Source organism: Alosa alosa, chromosome 19, assembly GCF_017589495.1.
Source record: "Alosa alosa isolate M-15738 ecotype Scorff River chromosome 19, AALO_Geno_1.1, whole genome shotgun sequence".
Taxonomy (NCBI): domain Eukaryota; kingdom Metazoa; phylum Chordata; class Actinopteri; order Clupeiformes; family Clupeidae; genus Alosa; species Alosa alosa.
The window spans coordinates 9,793,645-9,800,727 of record NC_063207.1 but is presented as its reverse complement, the minus strand read 5'-3'; the positions used below and the strand labels follow the sequence as shown (position 1 = coordinate 9,800,727).

The window sequence follows — 7,083 nt, the reverse complement described above, 5'->3', positions numbered from 1 at the left end:
AAGGGCAAGGTAAGGTGCGGGTGACGAAGTCATCTGACCCGACCAGGAGGCGAGCTAATCTCCAAAAATTCAAAACATTAACACTAACAACTACTTAGCACCATCGACACACAGAGAGAGAGAGAGAGAGAGAGAGAGAGAGAGAGAGGAGAGAAGGCCAAATGCCCAGACAGATGAAATGATAGGACGCCAGTTTCACACAGCAACAGCTCTTCAGCAGTGACCCAACAGGAAAACACATCAGTGTGAAACATGCAGTCCCTTCGCCAGAAGAGGAGGTTAAAAACACACACAACAACTGAGATCTGCTTACCATATTCCACACAGGAAGCCTGTTAGATGTAGAGACCTCAGAATGCTTTTTGTGCAATTAATTGACCTTTACACCATTGAAATAACAGTCAGGTAACTAAATTATGCGGAGTGGTGCTAGACTAATAAGAGTGGACTTTTTCCTGTCCACCCACCCATGCAACTCTCCACCTCTTGTCATCGAGATCAAAGGCCACTTATCCTGCCTGTGTGTCAGTTAAACTAAACTCACAGAAGCCGACTGCTCTCAATAAAATGACAATCGAGCTCTACTGCAACATGACAAAACAAAAGAGAAAGAGAGACAAAGAGAGAGAGAGAGAAAGGTTCACTCAGAAACTATGCATGAGTGTCAGGATGAACAAAGCACGCAAGAATGCCACCTGATAGGATCTTTTGACATCCTCGACATCGACATCGCAACGAGTGTGTGTCATAAAGAGAAGTGCTTGTTCTGAATCTGGACTGACAGCACCAGCGTGGGATAAAGCAAATCAGCTGTCTGAGAATTGGGTTTCAGCAACACATATGGCAAGGCTTTACTGACTTGTATTTGTGCATGTAAGTGTGTGTGTAGGATACAATATACCAGTGAGAGAAATATATGTACGTTGCTGAAGGGGAATAGGTCCATCTGAAAGTGCTCACATGTTCAACAGGCCTCGTAGGTAGCGTTGGGGCCGAAATTAGCCCACGTCACATCACATTTTTAACTTCAGGCCCTGGATACAGAAGCAGCAGTCAATTAATCTCAACTATGCACGCAAACAAGCAGAAGGAACCATCACAGGAGACTTCAGACATCAAAGCCAAACAAGATCTTTCTTCACTTCTAGCACATTACCAGCTCTCTAAAGGCACACAGTCTCTCTCTCTCTCTCACACACACACACTTTAAAATGACCTTTGAAAGATGTAGGGAAACAGTGGAGATAAAAGAGAGAGAGAGAGAGAGAGAGAGAGAGAGAGAGAGAAAGGGGAGTGAGAGAATGCTCACTTGGCTGAAGTATAAAGCGAGGGAGGGAAGAGGAGGAGAGGAGAGGGAGAGGATAGAAACAGCAGGTTTGCATTGAAGATGTTTGTGTCTTCATCCTCTTCCAAAGTACCAGTGGTTGGAAGGTGCTCCACTTAAAAGGACACATATTCTTGTTAAGTTCACAAGCTAACTACTTAACCCGACCATTCAAAGCCAGTGAAGTGTGTTTTTATATTGTGCAAAACATACATACAAAGCATTGCACAAGTACTGTGTGAATCAAAAATCATCTTTTGTAGACAAACAAGTTGGGGTGGTCACAGAGGCAGTTGCTTCCTGCTTTTGCCCTTTTAATTACAGAGGCTTAGGCATGGGAGTCCATGGGAGACAAAATCTTAGGCCCCGAGCCCCTGTGCCTCTCTTCTACCCTCCTCTCCACTCCTCTTTTCTGCTCTCCTTTCTTCTCCTCTCCTCCTCTCTCCTCTTTTCTCCTCTCCACTCCTCTCTCATCATCTCCTCCCCTCTCCTCTCTTCTCCTCCCCTCTCTTCTCCTCTCCTCTCCTCTCTTCTCCTCTCCTCTCCTGTCTGCTGCTCTGCTCTCTTCTCCTCTCCTCTCTTCTCCTCTCTTCTCCTCTCCTCTCCTCTCCTCTCCTCTTTTCTCCTCTCATCTCTTCTCCGCTGCTCTGCTCTCCTCTCCTCTCCTCTCTTCTCCTCTCCTCTCCTGTCTGCTGCTCTGCTCTCTTCTCCTCTCTTCTCTTCTCCTCTCCTCTTCTCTCCTCTCCTCCCCTCTTCTTTCCTCTCATCCCCTCTGCACCTCTCTCCTCTGTTCTCCTCTGCTGTGCTGTGCTGTGTTCTCCTGAGCGGAGCCGACCCGTGGGGCTCTGTGAGCGGATCAGAGAGTGAGCTCACAGCCCATTGTCCACCACGCAGAGGAGCACCCTGCAGCAGAATGCTGATTGCACACAGCCACACAGCTCTATTGTTGATCCTAGTGTACACACACACACACACACACACACACCCATACTGGCCTGGGGTTTGGCTGGGGCTTGGCTGTGGGGACAGGGCAGGGCCAGCCACGCAAAGGATTGTGGGATTGTACTGGCTCCCATTCCAAACATGTAAACGAAAACATTGGTGCACGGAAAACACAAGCTGGGATGGTTTGGAGGGGGAAGGGGGGTATTCGGCTGTGTTGATGTGATACAGTGAGAGGCGCCACTACATGCAAATAACTACACATAAAATAAAACGTCCACTATGCAAATAACCAGGACTGTGAACAATACTTCAAAAGGGCAGAGACAGAGCAACAGAGAGAGAGAGAGAGAGAAAGAGACAAATGTGTGCTTTGGTTTTATCCAAGTCCAACACATTGATAATAATTTAACTTATTGTATTCATCTGTGGAGGATGCTGAGGTGAAACTGAAAGAAAAACAGTTGGATTATCTTACCCTTATCATCAACCAGACAACAGGCCATTGCCATTAGATAATGCATGCCAAAGGTCTCTTTTCTTTTTTAAATATGTCTCGTGGCATATTATGTGAACACACAGGAACGGGTTCCCAAAATGTCTTTTCAAATGGAGATCTTCATTTTAGTCTGAGACTAGGCCGAATCCATGTCCACAAAACCAGCCCATGATATCCCAACCATTCATGATTAATGTTGAACCCACACCTGTGCTTTTAAAGCACATTCACTGCAATAGTCATAGAGTCCAGCATACATGCAGGACTAGATGATTCATACTGCATGCATGATAGATAACTTGTGTAGTTGTTACATAAACAGTTTCAAGGGCCTTACTGTAAAATGGCTTGGGAAAGGCTTTTAGATTATATTTAGAACACAGCACATTCCTCAATTCCCTAGTAAATTAAGGAGACTGTTATAAATAACAAGCAAACTGAGAGATTGTCAAAACAGTATAAGAAATGGCTGAATTATTTGCCATTTTAGCTCCAGGTCACCAACAGGTCATATATCTACCCCAGCAGGTGACCACTGTATAAGTCCCTTAGCAACCTAAGCAAAGGAAAGCAAACATAGCCAGGCGATTCCTCGCCATCATCACCATGGATGGCCGGACATGAGGACAAGTGAGCAAAGGGGCAAACTGTACCTCCAAGCCCTCTCTTTCTCTCTCACACTCTCACTCTCTCTCTCTCTCTCACTCCCATCCTCGCACACTGGTTTGGTTGCCAAGCACAACACGCCATCCATCAGCAGCCGAGAGCAAAGAAGAGCTCAATCGATCTCGAAACGGCTCTCTTCGACCGAGAGAAAGAGAAAAAAACACACACACACGTCCTGAAGTATCGGTTTCAGCCCGGAGGAAGTCCCGGTGCTTTTTTGGCACGGTCTAGACATTCCCTCAAGTTGACAGGGTTCCAGCTTCTGACCTCACTCTCCCTAATTGGAGGTGTCTCCTGCTCCCCCCCATACCCCGTCATCGTTGCTGAATGCCTCCCTAATTGGGGCAAGATAACCCCCCCACCCCTCCACCACCACATCCTCACTCTCCAGCATACACAAACAGAAGGGTGAACGTCCTCGCTTTCCTCTCCTCTTCTTTCAATCACTCACTTTCTCACAGCGGTGGAGCGTGTGAAAAGTGGAATGTGAGTGCGTCAACCCAGGAGGCCTCACTACTTGGTGAAAGGGGTGAAAAATAGATGAAATGAAAGCCAGCGGCCACATGGAGGCCTAGTGGAAGACATGCTTAGGGGATGCTGCTGCGGGGAGGGAGGGGGGCGGGGGTGGTTGTATGACAGTGCTGCCTGATTCATCCGGTAACAGGGGCGTTACTTAGCCTGGGGTTTGATTCACGCTGCTAAGGCAGCCTGGAGACCATGGAGCAAATTTTCGCCTGAGATAGGGGACCAATCACAGAACAAGGGGGAAAGCAAGACGATGATGAGCTATGCACAGACGCATTTGGTAGACATCCGTGGCACCCAATAAACGGATCTGGGCATTTTTTTCAAATACGAGAAAATTAACGTTTGGTTCCCAGACCACATCTCATTGAGAAGTGGTGGCGCTAGCCAGGCTAGGCGTTACTAACTTAGTAACCAGGTAACAGAGGCGTTACTAACTTAGTAACCAGGTAACAGGGGTGTTACTAATTTAGTAACCAGGTAACAGGGGCGTTACTAACTTAGTAACCAGGTAACAGGGGTGTTACTAATTTAGTAACCAGGTAACAGGGGTGTTACTAATTTTCAGTGCATGCAATGTCCAGCCATGGCAACAATGCACAGTTGGACTCAGACTGTGTCTTCAGACTGAGATCAGATAGGCCTACATTTGATGTAGCCAAAGAACATCACCATCTTCACCACCACCATCATGGTCATGATCATTATCATCAGCACTAAAAGTCTGACCATTTGTCTCTCCTGCAGTAGACGGACTGAGAACAAGCAAGCAAACAAACAAACAAACAAACATCATCATCATCATCATTACCAGCACAACAATCACCAGCAGCAGCAGCCCAACCACCTCCATCATCACCATTATAATGGAGAGTGGAAGACTGGAGCTCATGGGATCCTGCTGATGTGATTAATAGCATGTGTCTTGTCTTCACTTTAAGTTCCTACTTGCAATTGTGTTGAGCTGCTGAAAGTTCTACGGCTGAAAAGGCCAATAGTTATCAAATTAGCTTGTCATGGCCTAACTGTACACTGCAGTATCTCAACACATGCATTTGTACACTTTCAGCGCTAATAAAGTTGGAGGCATGCCTTAAAGAGATTCCCACTTATGCTCTGCAATTCATTTAGCGCACAGGCCTAAATACCCTAAATCCAAAATTACTACCTTAAACCGGCCATCTTAATGACATTAATTAGTTGGATTAGTGTGATTTAACATACCAGTTGTATTAATGCCCAAGGCTAGCTTAGACCTGCTCTCCAGAAACTTCAGCACTTTGCCTTGACACTTCATTTAGTCTTATTACAGAAAATGGGTATAGTCCAGGACAGGTGGTCTGACCTTGAACTGTGCCATCAAATGCCATAAGTATCAAGTAAAATCATCCCAAAGTTGTAACAAGGCCAGGGGAGCTGAGCGCTGAATCTTTCATTGAGCTGCAGGGTGAAGACACTCTTTGCATGAACAGCGCTATAACACTGAACATGAAAAAAAAAATGTCACGGAATGTTCATACTATTTTCAATTTATGCACTGAAATGAAAACAGTCTCAATCGCTTGTGGTAATGTAGCCTATTCCAGCAATTTGATTTGATTTTGCAATTGGTGCAAACACTGTGCAATTCATATCTAAATTATAGGCCCAGCGTGAGTGTTTTGCAAAGAGATCGCCTAAACACTGAAAAATATGGTTTCGATTACGATGCGTAAGAGGTAATTACTCTTATGTACATTTCGTTTACGCTTTTGTATAGGCTGGACTAAATAATACTCTCTGTGATATTCGGTTAAAACACTATTACAGAAAAAGCAGGAATATGATCATCAGTAGTCGCTATGCAGGTAAGCTACGTTGTAGCGCGATCAATCATTGGAATAACCGGCAATGTCCTACAGCAATATTTTTTTCATTCTTTACAACATAGAATATTCTTTAATAGCCCTATTGAATGTATGGGTTAGGCTACAGTGTAGATAATAGTCGGCTTATTAACATTGTATTAAAAAAGCATTCGCCAACGTCCCCATTCCGCAGGCTTGCTCTAATGTCGCGAATGTAACACACCGGACCGGCTTTGCCACAAACTCTTAAAATATAGGTTACAGTAGCTACACAGGAATGCTAAAGAAAAACGAAAGTCGCGAGTCCAGTGGAACGAGCAAATTCTTTAGCCTACATTCCGCGCTGTTTCCAGAATTCTCATTGAAATGCATCACAATTTTCACCAGTCGTATGTGTTACACATTTTTATCAAAATGTCACACCCATAACCCGATTCCGTGTCATTCCAAGCCTCGTAAAATAGAAAAAGAACAATTGGAAAAACGAGGACAATCTCGCGGTTTACGTTTCAAAAGCCTGTATACATCGTCGTATAGGCAGCCATATAGCTACAGCGGTGCCTTACCTCGTAAACAGACCCATCATCTTGCGCCAGCTCTCTGTGGTCAATCTAAGCGGTTGCATACCCCTTTAACACAATACTGTACGATTCGGCAGTTGCAGGTGACATCATTCGCTGAAGTGTCAGTGCGCATGGACCAGTAAAAATAAAGCGCAAGCTTTTATGGGAAATGTAGTGTTGTTTGCTGTCATGTTTTTAAGGGCAGAAGTGGACAAGACAAGTCTTCAACTGCTTAGTGTATTGCTTTTATATTTGAAAGTAAATTAAATAAATAGCTATTGCATTAGGCTATATTTTATTGCAGTGGGTATTTTGAGACAATTTAATGATGTTGAACTTCCCCAAACTGCATGAGACGGTAGAGCTGCTGAAAGGCTATATCTCTGAGGAAGGGGCTACTTGACAAGAAGGCGTTAATAGTTCGAGATGCGGTGCGGTGATTGCCATTTTTCTGTTTTGTTTGTACAGCTCAAGTGGATGGCGAAGGGCTCAAAAAGTCTCTGGTCAGTGAGCACACAGGGAGCCTAATAAAGCGGGCCGTGCTAAACCCTCATTTTCCACTAATGTGACAGTTATATTGCAGGGTGCCATAAGTAATGGTGGAAAGGGGGTTCTTGTGGAGGCGTTGTATAGAGACACAGGCCACACGGACATCCATCCCCAGAGTGAATTTCTGTATGGAAGTATGGAAACGGGTACTTAGATTATAGAATTTGG

General features: G+C 44.9%; 1 protein-coding gene across 1 annotated transcript in view; it reads right to left on the bottom strand.

The window, feature by feature from the left end:
• Window positions 1-6,433, bottom strand: part of daam1a (dishevelled associated activator of morphogenesis 1a) — a 69,217-nt gene extending 62,784 nt beyond the window's left edge. The window contains exon 1 of the mRNA XM_048227421.1: window positions 6,370-6,433. The gene's annotated coding sequence lies outside the window, so the exon portion shown is untranslated. The remainder of the gene's footprint in view (window positions 1-6,369) is intronic.
• Window positions 6,434-7,083: the final 650 nt, after the last annotated feature.